Below are 15,828 nucleotides of genomic sequence, written 5' to 3' on the forward strand. Positions count from 1 at the left end.
AGTTCATGTGAGAACTTAATACTCATAAATTCAATCATTGGGATACACGGCACTCTACATCCCCTTTCAGTCACATTCACCTTCAGCATGGCAGTGTTACTTATAAACCTGCTAATGAGTTATCATCACTTCTACCCATTTCCTTACATTTTAGATTCAACCTTTTTGGGTAGCCTTTCCTCCGTCTCTAGTTTCTGTGTCTCTCTAGGTTTGCTATATTCTATAGTGTTTACCTCAGAGTCAAATCATACAGTATCTGTCCTTTTGTGTGTCTGACTTACTGCACTCAGCATTATGTCCTCAAGGTTTGTCCACGTTGTCCTGTTTCGGGACATCATTTCATCTTACTGCATAATATCCCATCGTATGTATATACCACATTTTGTTGGTCCACTCATCTTAATGGGCACTTGGATTGCCTCTATCTTTTGGCAATTGTGAGTAGTGCCACTGAACATTGGTTTCCAAATGTCTGTTCGTGTCATTGCTTTCAACTCTTCTGGGTATATACTGAGTATTGGTATCCAAGTCATAGGGCAACTCAATACTTAGTTTTCTGAGGAATCGCCAAACTGACTTCCACAGTGGATGCACCATTATACATTCCCACCAGAAGTGAATAAGTGTTCCAATTTCTCCACATCGACTCCAACATTTGTAGTTTCCTGTTTCTTTAATAGCAGCTATTCTTATAGGTGTGAGATGGTATATCATTGTCGTCTTAATTTGCATTTCCCTATAGCAATAAAGATGAGCAGCTTTTCATGTACTTTTTAGCCATCTGTATTTGCTCTTCAGAAAAGTGTCTCCATATCCTCCGCCCATTTTATAATTGGGTTGGTTCTTTTTTTGTTGAGCTGTATAATTTCTTTATGGACACAATATATCAAGCCTCTATCCTATATGTGGTCTCCAAATATTTTCTCCCATTGAGTTGGCTGCATCTTCACCTTTTTAACAAAGTCGTTTGAGGCAAGAAGTTCTTGATTTTAAGGAGTTCCCATTTATGTATTTTATCTTTCGTTGCTTGTGCTTTAGTTTTAAAGTTTAAGAAGCTATCTCCTATTACTAGATCTTGAAGATGTTTCCCTGCATTTTCTTCTAGAAGTTTTATGTGCTGGCTCTTACATTTAGTTCTTTAATCCATTTTGAATTAATTTTTGTATAGGGTGTAAGTTAGGGGTCTTCTTTCATTCTTTTGGCTAGTGAAATTCAGTTTTCCCATGCCCATTTATTGAAAAGACTGTTCCCTCCGGTTCAGTGGGATTTGAGGGCCTTATTGAAGATCAGATGTCCACAAATTTGTTCATCTATCTCTGCACTCTTGATTCTATTACATTGATCAGTACATCTATCTTTGTGCCAGTATCATATTGTTTTGACCACTGTGGCTTTATAGTAAGTATTAGTTAGGAAGTGATAGTCCTCCCACTTTGCTCTTCTTTTCTAGGATATCTTTAGCTATTTGGGGCCTCTTTTACTTCCATATAAATTTGATAACCAACTTTTCCAAGTCTTCAAAGTAAGGTGTAGGGCTTTTGATTGGCATTGCATTGAATCTTTAGATTAGTTTGGGTAGAATTGACATTTTGATGACATTTAACCTTTCCATCTATTTAGGTCACTTTTAATTTCTTTAATAATTTTTTTTTGTGTGGTTTTGTATGAGATTTCTCATTTATTTTATTTTATTTTATTTTATTTTTTATTAACGGAAAGAAAGAAGAAAAAAAAAGAAATTAACACATTTAGAAATCATACCATTCTACATATGCACTCAGTAATTCTTAACATCATCACATAGATGCATGATCATCGTTTCTTAGTACATTTGCATCGGTTTAGAGGAACTAGCAACAAGATATAAAATGTTAATATAGAGAAAAGAAATAAAAGTAGTAATAATAGTAAAAAAACAACAACAAAAAAACCCTATAGCTCAGATGCAGCTTCATTCAGTGTTTTAACATGATTGCTTTAAAATTAGGTATTATTGTGCTGTCCATTTTTGAGTTATTGTATCTAGTCCTGTTGCACAGTCTGTATCCCTTCCGCTCCAATTACCCATTATCTTACCCTGTTTCTAACTCCTGCTGGACTGTTACCAATGACATATTTCAAGTTTATTCTCAAATGTCCGTTCACATCAGTGGGACCATACAGTATTTGTCCTTTAGTTTTTGGCTGGACTCACTCAGCATAATGTTCTCTAGGTCCATCCATGTTATTACATGTTTCATAAGTTTATCTTGTCTTAAAGCTGCATAATATTCCATCGTACGTATATACCACAGTTTGTTTAGCCATTCTTCTGTTGATGGACATTTTGGCTGTTTCCATCTCTTTGCAATTGTAAATAACGCTGCTATAAACAGTGGTGTGCAAATGTCCGTTTGTGTCTTTGCCCTTAAGTCCTCTGAGTAGATATCTAGCAGTGGTATTGCTGGGTCATATGGCAATTCTATATTCAGCTTTTTGAGGAACCGCCAAACTGCCTTCCACAGTGGTTGCACCATTTGACATTCCCACCAACAGTGGATAAGTGTGCCTCTTTCTCCGCATCCTCTCCAGCACTTGTCATTTTCTGTTTTGTTGATAATGGCCATTCTGGTGGGTGTGAGATGATATCTCATTGTGGTTTTGATTTGCATTTCTCTAATGGCCAGGGACATTGAGCATCTCTTCATGTGCCTTTTGGCCATCCGTATTTCCTCTTCTGGTAGGTGTCTGTTCAAGTCTTTTTCCCATTTTGTAATTGGGTTGGCTGTCTTTTTGTTGTTGAGTTGAACAATCTCTTTATATATTCTAGATACTAGACCTTTATCTGATATGTCATTTCCAAATATTATCTCCCATTGTGTAGGCTGTCTTTCTACTTTCCTGATGAAGTTCTTTGATGCACAAAAATGTTTAATTTTGAGGAGCTCCCATTTATTTATTTCCTTCTTCAGTGCTCTTGCTTTAGGTTTAAGGTCCATAAAACCACCTCCAGTTGTAAGATTCATAAGATATCTCCCTACATTTCCCTCTAACTGTTTTATGGTCTTAGACCTAATGTTTAGATCTTTGATCCATTTTGAGTTAACTTTTGTATAAGGTGTGAGATGCGGGTCTTCTTTCATTGTTTTACATATGGATATCCAGTTCTCTAGGCACCATTTATTGAAGAGACTGTTCTGTCCCAGGTGAGTTGGCTTGACTGCCTTATCAAAGATCAAATGTCCATAGATGAGAGGGTCTATATCTGAGCACTCTATTCGATTCCATTGGTCAATATATCTATCTTTATGCCAATACCATGCTGTTTTGACCACTGTGGCTTCATAATATGCCTTAAAGTCCGGCATCGCGAGACCTCCAGCTTCGTTTTTTTTCCTCCAGATGTTTTTAGCAATTCGGGGCACCCTGCCCTTCCAGATAAATTTGCTTATTGGTTTTTCTAATTCTGAAAAATAAGTTGTTGGGATTTTGATTGGTATTGCATTGAATCTGTAGATCAATTTAGGTAGGATTGACATCTTAACTATATTTAGTCTTCCAATCCATGAACACGGTATGCCCTTCCATCTATTTAGGTCTTCTGTGATTTCTTTTAGCAGTTTTTTGTAGTTTTCTTTATATAGGTTTTTTGTCTCTTTGGTTAAATTTATTCCTAGGTATTTTATTCTTTTAGTTGCGATTGTAAATGGGATTCGTTTCTTGATTTCCCCCTCAGCTTGTTCATTACTAGTGTATAGAAAAGCTACAGATTTTTGAATGTTGATCTTGTAGCCTGCTACTTTGCTGTACTCATTTATTAGCTCTAGTAGTTTTGTTGTGGATTTTTCCGGGTTTTCGACGTATAGTATCATATCGTCTGCAAACAGTGATAGTTTTACTTCTTCCTTTCCAATTTTGATGCCTTGTATTTCTTTTTCTTGTCTAATTGCTTTGGCTAGAACTTCTAACACAATGTTGAATAATAGTGGTGATAGTGGACATCCTTGTCTTGTTCCTGATCTTAGGGGGAAAGTTTTCCATTTTTCCCCATTGAGGATGATATTAGCTGTGGGTTTTTCATCTATTCCCTCTATCATTTTAAGGAAGTTCCCTTGTATTCCTATCTTTTGAAGTGTTTTCAACAGGAAAGGATGTTGAATCTTGTCAAATGCCTTCTCTGCATCAATTGAGATGATCATGTGATTTTTCTGCTTTGATTTGTTGATACGGTGCATTACATTAATTGATTTTCTTATGTTGAACCATCCTTGCATACCTGGGATGAATCCTACTTGGTCATGATGTATAATTCTTTTAATGTGTTGTTGGATACGATTTGCTAGAATTTTATTGAGGATTTTTGCTTCTATATTCATTAGAGAGATTGGTCTGTAGTTTTCTTTTTTTGTAATATCTTTGCCTGGTTTTTGTATGAGGGTGATGTTGGCTTCATAGAATGAATTAGGTAGTTTTCCCTCCACTTCGATTATTTTGAAGAGTTTGAGGAGAGTTGGTACTAATTCTTTCTGGAATGTTTGATAGAATTCACATGTGAAGCCGTCTGGTCCTGGACTTTTCTTTTTAGGGAGCTTTTGAATGACTAATTCAATCTCTTTACTTGTGATTGGTTTGTTGAGGTCATCTATTTCTTCTTGAGTCAAAGTTGGTTGTTCATGTCTTTCCAGGAACCCGTCCATTTCATCTAAATTGTTGTATTTATTAGCGTAAAGTTGTTCATAGTATCCTGTTATTACCTCCTTTATTTCTGTGAGGTCAGTAGTTATGTCTCCTCTTCCATTTCTGATCTTATTTATTTGCATCCTCTCTCTTCTTCTTTTTGTCAATCTTGCTAAGGGCCCATCAATCTTATTGATTTTCTCATAGAACCATCTTTAATAATTTTTTCATGACTTTCTGTGTATAAGTCTTTGATATTCCTGGTTGAGCTTATTCCTAGATACTTGATTGTTCGGGTCATTCTTTTTTTTAGTTTTTTTTCTTGGTGGAGTGCATGGTCCGGGAATCGAAGGCAAGCATTTTATCACTGAACCACTCGTGCAACCTCCGGTCATTACTTTGCATGGATTTTTTTCCTTGATTGTCACTTCAGATAGGTCATTGCTTGTTTACAGAAACATGACTTATTTTTGTCATGTCATTCATCTTGTATCCCACCACTGTACTGAACTTGTTTATTAGCTCAAGTAGCTTTTGGTGTAGATTGCTCAGGGTTTTCTAAATGTAGAATCATGTCATCTGCAAATAGTGAGTTTACTTTTTCCTCTCTTATTTGGATGCCTTTTATTTATTTCTCCTGTTTAATCGCTCCAACTGGGATTTCTAATACAATGTTGAATAATAGCAGTGACAGTGGACATCCTTGTCTAGTTCCCAATCTTAAGGGTTGTGCTGATTTGAAAGGATTTATGTACATTAGAAAAGCCATGTTTTCATCCTAATCACTTTTGTGAGAGCAACGGTTTCTTCTAATCCCTATTCAGTATAGTTTAGAAACTTGATTATGTTATCACCACAAAGATGACTCAGTCAGTTGTGGGTAGTAAGCTTGATTAATTGGAGATGTGTCTGCTCCCATTCTATGTGGGTCTTGATTAGTTTACTGGAATCCTATTAAAGAGGAGACATTTCAGAGAGAGCCGCAGAATCACGATAGAAGGACGAGAGAATCACAGAGTCCACCAGCAGGCAACCTTTGGAGATTAAGAAGGAAAATGCCTCCTGGGAGCTTCGTGAAGCAAAAGGCCTGGAGAGAAAGATAGTAGATGCCACCTTGTTTGCCATGTGCCCTTCCAGCTGAGAGAGAAACACTGTACGTCATAGGCCTACTTGAACCAAGGTATCTTTCCATGGATGCCTTAGATTGAACATTTCTATAGACTTATTTGGGCAATTTCAGAGCCTTAGAACTGTAAACTAGCAACTTAATAAATTCCCGTTTTTAAAAGCCGTTCTGTTTGTGGCATATTGCATTCCAGCAGCTAGCAAACTAGAACAGGGGGAATGCTTTCAATTTCTCACCATTAAGTATGATGCTGGCAATAGGTTTTTCATATATACCCTTTATGATATTGAGAATGTTTCCTTCAAATCCTGACTTTTGAAGTGTTTTTATGAGGAAAGGATGCTGGATTTTGTTTAATGCTTTTTCAGCATCAATCAATAAGAGTATGTGATTTTCCCCTTTCAATTTGTTAATGTGCTGTATTATGTTGATTGATTTTCTTATGTTGACCCACCCTTGCATTTCTGGTATGAATCCCACCTGATCATGATGTATAATTCTTTTAATGTGGCATTGGATTTGATTTCCTAGTATTTTGTTAAGAATATTTACATTTTGTTAAGAATATTTACATTTGTTAAGAATATTTACAGATAAATCATCTTTATCTGACTTTGGTTAGCTTCATAATGCATTAGGTAGCTTTCCTTTTTCCTTTATTTTTTGGAAGAGTTTGAGCAGGATTGGCTTTAGCTCTTTTTGGAATGTTTGGTAATATTCTCCTGTGAAGCCGTCTGGTCCTGGGCTTTTATTTGTGGTAAGATTTTAAAGAAATGATTGAATCTCTTTACTTGTAATTGGTTTGTTGAGATCTTCTATTTCTTCTTGAGTCAGTGTAGGTAATTCATATGTTTCTAGGGATTTGTCCATTTCATCCGAGTTGTCCAGTTGCTGGCATGTAGATGGATGTTCATAATATTCTCTTAGGATTTTTTTTATTTCTTCATCATCTGTGGAAACAACCCCCCACTCTCATTTCTGATTTTGTTTATTTGCATCCTCTCTCTTTGTCTCTCTCTTTGTGTCCTTTGTTAGTCCATCAATTTTATTGATTTTCTCAAAGAACCACCTTCTGATTTGGTTGATTCTTTCTGTTTTTTATTGTTTTCCAGTTTGTTTATTTCTGCTTTTATCTTTATTATTTCTCTTCTTTAATTTGTTCCTCAGGTGAGCAGTTAAATCTTCAAGTTTTACTTATTCTTGTTTTTTAACATAGGCAGTAAGGGTGATAAATCACCCATCAGCACTGCCTTTGCCACATCCCTTAAGTTTTGATACATTGTATTCTCATTGTCATTCATCTCCAGATTTCTTTCTTGACCCACTGATTAGGAGTGTGTTGCTTAATCTGCATATGTTTGTGACTGCTCTGGTTCTTTGGTGGTTATTATTTTCCAGCTTTATTCTGTTGTGATCAGAGAAAGTGCTTTGGATAATTTCAGTCTTATTAAATTTATAACAATTCAGTTTGTGTCCCAGCATATTATCTCTCCTGGAGAATGTTCCATGTATGCTAGAGAAGAATGTATATCCTGGTGTTCTGGGGTCTAATGATCCATATATGTCTCTATTGGGTCTAATTCACTTGTCCCATTGTTTAGGTATCTATTTCCTTGTGATCCTCCGTCTGGTTGTTCCTTCTACAGTGGAGAGTGGTATACTGAAGTCTACCATTAGAACTGTTGATCTGTCTGTAGCTCCCTACAGTCTTCTCCGGTGTTTGCTCATGTACTTCGGAGCTCCTTGATTGAAAGCGTATACATTTATGATTGTTATTTCTTCTTGCTGAATTGTCCCTTTTATTAATATGTAGTGTTCTTCTTTCTCTCTTATGATGTCTTCACATTTAAAGTCTGTTTGGTCTGATATTAGCATAGCTCTTCTTGGTTTCTTTTGGTACAGCTTTCATAGAAGATCTTTTTCCACCCTTTCACTTTCAATCTGTGTCCTTGAGTCTAAGATGCATCTCTTATAAACGGTGTATGGATGGTTTATGTTTTTTAATCCATTTTGCTAGTTTATATCTTTAAATTGGTGAGTTTAGTCCATTAACATTCAAAGTAATTACTATAAAATCGTTTGACTCTACCATCTTATCCTATAGATCTTTGCATATGTGTGTGTGTGTTTTTAACTTTTTAAACTTTTTTATTGTATAATATAACATATATATAAAGCAAAGAAAGAAAAAAGCAATAGTTTTCAAAGTACTCTTCAACAAGTAGTTACAGGACAGATCCTGCAGTTTGTCATGTGCTACCATACCATCATCTCAGATTTTTCCTTCTAGCTGCTCCAGAATATAGGAGGCTAGAAGGAATAAATATTTTTTTATCATCACAATCAACTGTTTTTTCTTTTTTGTGAAAAGTAACATATACAAAAAAGCAATAAATTTCAAAGCACACCAAAACTTAGTTGTAGAACAGATTTCAGAGTTTGGTATGGATTACAATTCCATAATTTTAGGTGTTTACTTCTAGCTGTTCTAAGATACTGGTGACTAAAAGAAACATCAGTTTAGTGATTCAGCAATCATAGTCATTTGTCAAACCCTATCTTCTCTGTGTAACTCCATCATCACCTTTGATTTTTCTGTCCCACTTTTTAGGGGTATTTGGGCTATGGCCATTCTAATTTTTTCATGTTGAAGGGGCTGTCAATAATAGGGAGTAGGGGGATGGAATTAGCTGATGTTCTGGAGCAACTGGGCCCTCTAGGTTTCAGGACTTACCTGGTCCATGGACCCATCTGGAGGTTGTACATGGAACCTTTGTAAAATCTTAAATATTGCCCTAGATGTTCTTTAGGATTGGCTGGAATAGTTTTGGTTGGGCTTTGGTAAGTTATGATAGGTAGCAATATCTAACTGAAGATTGACCTCCAGAGTAGCCTCTTGACTCTATTTGAACTCCTCAGTCACTGATACTTTATTAGGTATACTTCTTTTCAACCTTGATCAGGGTGATAGTTTTGACCCCATGGTGCCAAGGCCAGACTCATCCCTGGGAGTCATCTCCCATGCCGTGAGGGAGACTTTCACCCCTGGATGTCATGTCCCACATAGGGGGGAGGGCAATGATTTTACTTACAAAGTTGGACTTAGAGAGAGTGAAGTCACACCTGAGCAACAACAGAGGTCCTCCAGAAGTAACTCTCAGGCATGCCTATAGGTAGGCTAAGCTTCTCCACCACCTACATAAGCTTCACAGGAGTGAGCCTCAAGATCTAGGGCTTGACCTATTGATTTGAGTATTCCTAACATTTGACACGGTATCGGGATTTCCTGACGATGAAGTTTAATAGTTCCTATTTTTTCTCCCATCCCTCAAGGGACTTTTTTTTTCTATAAAACAATTTAAATTATGTAATTAGAGTGATACAACAAAATAAGAATGCTTTTATTTCTAAAGTAAATTTTTTAATTAAAGTTGCTTCAGAAATCAAGTATTTCTTTGACATTTCCCAAGAGATTTTAGTTAACTGCAATTGTAAGGTTAGTCTTACACAGCAACACATTGTTTAAAATATATTATAACCCTTTTCTTTTCCTCTTTAATTTAAGTGAAATATATAATTATGGATTTTTAACATGCTTCATACTGGAAAACCTTTGAAATGGTATGAACTTGCTCTCATAGTAAATTCCATTGGATTTACAAAAACATTTTAACGCTTGAAAGTGCCTAGCACAGTGCTTAGCACATACTAGGTTCTTCATAAACTCATTCAAAGAAAATGCATAAGGAGAATGGCAAGCACAGTCTTTTCTCAACAAATTTGTAGCTTTGTGAAAAACTTTGAAAAAAAAAACAAAACAACATTGGCAATGGAGAGTAGAGAACATAAGAGATTAATTAATGTTAAAAATTTTTGAACTGCTAGGTTAAAATCTACTAAGTAAAGTTTGGGTTGCCCTAGAGGACATCGTAAAGATTCAGGCTCTACATTCCACAAAAAGGGACACATTCTTTCAATATCCAGATTTTACTTTTACATATAAGCTTCTGCTCAAAGACGTGTATAAATTGGTGTTACACATAGAGTAGCATATACATGCAACCCACCAGAAAGTAAGGATCTCCTGACTGGGTCTGCACTGAGACTTCCTTTTGGTTAGGACCACATGTTCTTGGTTTGAACAACTTTATGCTGATTTAAAAATACATATATATAAAATCAGTTGGTTTGAAACAAAAGTATGACTATAAAATGAAAAGAAAGAAGTGTAGAAGATGGAGGGTATTCAACATCCCTATTTTTTTTCCTATGTACCAACTGACTATTCTGTACATTTGTGCCAAAGGCACAAAGTGAGGTATCAGCTCTCTGGAGGCACCTAAAAAGGAGCATTCCTGGGCTGTTTGTGGATGGTCTTAGAGATTTGAAAGTATTTAACCTGAGTAATAAGGCCTACATATGTAAGGACAGAAGCAAGTAAAGAATATTCTTGGAAACTAAGCAGAATATGGGATAAGGATTGATCTTTGCAGAAATAATTACAAATCTAAAACATGACACTGGTGACTCATTTGTAGTTGGCTTTTCTTGTCACTATTCAGAGAAGAAAAAAATTGAAATATCCCTCAAGGGACTTTGCCAATACTTTTTGATTATCTGCTTAATATATTCTAGGATGTGTCCAGGCATTACAATAATCTACACAGGCTTAAAGGCCTTGTTTTTATCCTGGGCTCCCTGTGTTTCAGTTGTTCAAATGAGCTATCCAGACAGGTTGAGTTAGATTATGTACTACCGAAAATTTAGGTTCCAGACAAAATAAATCTTTCTTCCTTTGGTCTCAAAGAGTAGGTGCGAGACAATGTCTTCCTTACCCCTGTGTTCTGAATTCACCTTTATTCCAGCCTGATGGGCTTCGTTCTCATCTCTAAATACCAGGTTATAGACATATAAAACATTCTCTCAGAATCCAGAAATAATGATTATACTCTGGACTAAATGTGTCTGCTATCAGAGCTTACAATCTAGGCCCCTGTTTTCTTATAAGTATTTTCTAAAGCAGACCATACAGTAATTGTTCTTTCGTTTCTGTCTTATTTTGCCTCACCAGATGTCCCACAGGTTCATTCACATCATTGCATGACTCATGAGTTCATTCCTTTTTGTCGCAGCTCAGTATTCGATCATATGTGTATACCATCATTCACCAATCAACTTCTTATTAGGTGCATCCTTCAGCCACCTGCATTCATTAGGCATCATGTATAATGTCCAAAGTCCACAGTCCATCAACACTTTTAAGTTTGAGATAATTTCATTATTCCAAAGAGAAAGATAACCAATAAACACATCCTCACCAAATAGGAAATCTAAACCTCTGCTTAACTCTAGTCCCTTCCTCCATTTTACCCCTGCTATTGCTGTAGTACTGCTGATGTTTTCCTGTTAAACATAGCCCACGGCGTGCAATAGCAATATTCCCCCTGTACCCTAGACTTAACCACTCTTGTACATGAATCATACCTTTGAAGTAGTTCTTGCAAGAACTTATTTATATTTCTAGTGTTAATCAATGGAACACAGGTCTAGACAACCCCTTTCAATCATGTTCACCTTCAATATTATCCTTTAGTTCTTATTTCTCAGATCTGTGTGTTCTTTTCTTTCACTCTCTTTTTATCCTTTGATTACCATTACTCAAGTTCTTCAACTCTGTGCCCTCCTCCAGACCTCCCTCTCCTGTCTATTTTCTTCTTTTTTTCAGCTGACAGGAATTTCTGGTAGGCAGGTCTCTTGCTCGTAATCTTTCTTTGGCTTTGAAGATTTTACTCTCTCCCTCAATTTTGAAGGATAAATTGGCTGGATAAAGTATTCTTGGTTGAAACCTTTTCTTTTCCAGGATCTTAAATGTATCATACCAGTGCCTTCTTGCCTCCATGGTGCCTGTTGAATAGTCCGAAGTCAGACTTGGGTGTTTTCCCTTGTATGTAGCAGTTTGTCTTTCTCGTGCTGCTTTCAGGACTTTGTTTCTCTTCAGCACCTGGCAGTGTGATTGGCATGTGTCTTGCAGTGGGCCTCTTCAGATTTATTCCATTTGGAGTTCGTTGGGGGCTCTTTGATTTGTGTATTATGTCTTTTTTAAAAGTTGTAAAGTTTTCCCCAATTGTATCTTCAACTAACTTTTCCAGCCCTTTGCTCTTCTCCTTCTGGGACACCAATGATTCTTATTTATGTGCCTTTTGTTGTCCATCATTTCCCTAAGATCCAGTTACAGTTTTTCCATCTTTCTTGCCATTTGGTCTTTTGTGTGCTCTAGTTCAATTGGTCTGTCATCTAGCTCATTTATTCTTCCTTCTGCTTCTTCGAATCTGCTATTGTTTGTCTCTAGTATATTTCTAATTTGGTCTACTGTATCTTTTATTTTTGTGAGCTGCCACTTTTCTATTAAACCTTCCAAATTCTTCTTTATTTTCTTCTAGTGTCTTCCTAATATCCTTTATTTCTTTTATACATATCCTTGAGTAGTTGTTCCATACTCGGGGTCCCCTCTGGAATTTTTGATTTGGTCATTTGGCTGGTCCATTTCTGCTTGAATCTTCATGTGCTCTGTGATTTTCTGTTATGTTTGGGGCATTTGATTATCTTGATATGGTTATTTTGCAAGTTGATTTCCTTCGCTCTTCTCAAGTTTTGTATTTATTTGGATTTTGCTGAAGGTTCCCTTTTGCAATTTGTCAGTTCTTCTCTGCTAAATCTCAGATAGCGCATACAATTCAACTTAGGGTCTATTAGAAGCTAGACTGGAATACATGGGTATTTGAGGCAGAATGGCCACCCACCATGCAGGAGAACCAAGTTCAACTCCCGGCCTTGCATCTCCCCAGTCCCAGTCATTCTCTCCCCATCCCTATCTTGTTTCACAGCACAAGAGTGAATTCATTCCACTCCACTCTTCCCTCTTCCCAGAAGTCTCTTTGTCCTGTAAGTTTATTATTTTAAAAAGCTAATTTGTGATTCAAGACTGGGATAACTCATTCTCACAATATTCATGACTTAGATTCCTTTAAAGTAATGATTTTTAGCACCCCCCCTTTTTTCAGACACCTCTTTGACAATATGACTGAAAATATTTCCAAAGAAAAATTAGATATACGTACAGAGTTGCAAATTTTGTACAAAAGGTCAGGAATTTCAGACACCCCAATAGCTTTATGCTACAGGACTTCAGCAGCTGAACAATCACATTTTTTTTCTGAGAAATAGACTAACCTGATAAGGTTTCGTCCTGCCTATATTTTTTTTGTTTACATTTATTGAGGTATAGTGAATAAACATCAAAGTGTACATGTTTAAGTGTGCAATTTGATGAGCTTTGATGCACATGTGTTTATAAAGCCATCAGCCCCAAAAGCTCTTTTGTATCCCTTTGTGGCTCCCTCCACCCCACCCTCCAACCCAGATGACCACTGGTTTGCTTTCTTTCATATAGGTCATTTTGCAGCTTGTAAGATTTTGTACAAAAGGAATCCTAGTTTATCCTCTGTTTGGTTTGACTTTCCTCAACACAAATACTCAGATTTATTCATTTTGTTGTGTGTGCCAACAAATGGTTTGTCCCGATTTATCATTATTGAAAAGTATTCCATTGTTTGGGTGTATCACCATCTGTCCCCCTCTTGATGGGCATTTGGGGTTTTTTTTTACAGTTTGTAGCCATTACAAATGAAGCTGCTATAAGCATTTGTGTATAAGTCTTTGTATAGACATAGGCTTTCCTTTGTTTGGTGAATGGCTAGAAGATGGATGGCTGGGTCTTATGATTAATTGTGGACATTTAACTTTCTAGAATGCTCAGACTTTTTCCAAGTGGTTGTAGCATTTTTCATTCCCACCACCAACATATTAGGGCTTCAGTTACTTCACGTTTTGTCAACAACTGACATGGTCATTCTTTGATCTTAGATATACTAATAGGTTCATGTGGGTTTAATCTGCATTTCCCTAATGGCTAATGAACTTGAGCATCTTTTCATGTACATTTTTGCCATTCTTATGTTTTTTTGGTAAAGTGTTGTTCTAGTTTGCAAGCTGCCAGAATGTGATGTACCAGGAATGGAACCGCTTTTAAAAAGGGGAAATTTATTAAGTTGCAAGTTTACAGTTCTAAAGCTGTGAAAATGTCCCAGTTAAGGCAAGGCTATGAAGATTTCCAAATTAAGGCACCAACAAGAGGGTTACCTTCACTCAAGGAAGGCCAATGAAGTTCAAGGTTTCTCTCTCAACTGAAGAGGCACCTGGTGAAGATGGCAATATGTGCTAGCATTCTCTCTGGCTTCTTGTTTCATGAAGCCCCCCTGGGGGCATTTTCCTTTTACATCTCCAAAGGTCTGTAGCTGCATAGGCTCTGGTGGCTCTAAAGCTTTTCCCAAAATGATTTCCTCTTAAAGGGCTCTAGTAAGCAACCCCACCTTGAATAGGTAGAGGCACAACTCCATGGAATCCATCTAATCGAAAGTTACTACCCACATTTGGGTGGGTCATAACTCCATGAATTAATAAAAAAACTCCCACCCAGCAATATTGAATGAGGATTAAAGGACATGGCTTTTCTGGGGTCCACTGCAGATTCAAACCGGCACAACATGTCTGTTCAAATCTTTTACTCATTTTTAAACTGGTTTTTGTTTTCTCACAACTGAGTTTTGGGCTTTCTTTGTATATTCTGGAGATGTTATTTGTCACATAAGTGATGTGCTGTCATCTCCCAGCCTGGACCTTGCCTTCATTTTCTTAATGTCTTTTTAAGACATCATGCCTGTTATTTTTTATTTTTATTTTTATTTTTTATTTATTAAGATATCCTCACATACATACAGTCCATCCAAAGCATGCAATCAGTGGCTCACAATATCATCATAGTTGTGTATTCATTACTCTGATCATTTTTAGAGCATTTGCATCACTCCAGAAAAAGTAAAAAGAAAAAACCCATACATCCCATACCAATTACCCCTCCCTCTCATTGACCACTAGTATTGCGATCTACACCGATTTTTTTTTACCCCTTATCCCCTACTATTATTTATTTATTTATTTTTGCCCTTTTGTTTTTTTACTTATCTGTCCATACCCTGGATAAAAAGAGAGCCAGCCATAAGATTTTCACAGTCACACGGTCACATTGTAAAAGCTATATAGTTATACAATCGTGTTCAAGAATCAAGGCTCCTGGAACACAGCTCTGTAGTTTCAGGTACTTCCTCCAGCCACTCCAATACACCATAAACTAAAAAGGGATATCTATATAATGCATAAGGATAACCTCTCAACTCTTTGAAATCTCTCAGCCACTGAAACTATTTTGTCTTTTTTTTCTTTCTCTTTTCCCCATTTTGGTCAAGAAGGCTTTCTCAGTTCCATGATGCCGGGTCCCAGCTCATTCTGAGAGTCCTGTCCCACTTTGCCAGGGAGATTTACACCCCTGGGAGTCACGTCCTGCGTAGTGGGGAGGGCAGTGCATTCACCAGCTTAGTTGGCTTAGAGAGAGAGAGGCCACATCTGAGCTACAAAAAAGGTTTTCTGGAGCGACTCTTAGGCATAACTATAAGTAAGCGTAGCTTCTCCTTTGCAGGGATAAGTTTCATTGGGTTGAATCCGAAGATAAGTGCTCAGCCTATTGGTTGTCCCCATTGCTTGTGAAAATGTCAGGAATTCCCCACCTAGCCTGTTTTTAGTGCTACTTCCTGACTTAAATTGGCAAAGGCAGGGGTATCTACATGGATTTAGCATACCACATGGTTAAATATACCTAGCAACCCCTCCATATCCTCCAATTATACTTTACAACCAGGTCTCTTACTGTCCCTATAGTTCTCTCATGGCACTCTAAGCCTGCTGGGAGCATGCTTCCTAGGAGCAGATTTTTGGCTTTCTGCATTTTTCCCTGACCAAGAAGCCTGATGCCAAAGTATAAATTACAAATATTTAAAAAACTCTCATATAACGTCATAGCAAACTCTTATCAGTGCTTTATTTAACTTGGCAATCAAGGAAGCAGCAGGCTTACAAAACTAGGCTTACAAAGC

This window comes from Tamandua tetradactyla, chromosome 1 (assembly GCF_023851605.1).
Source record: "Tamandua tetradactyla isolate mTamTet1 chromosome 1, mTamTet1.pri, whole genome shotgun sequence".
NCBI lineage: Eukaryota > Metazoa > Chordata > Mammalia > Pilosa > Myrmecophagidae > Tamandua > Tamandua tetradactyla.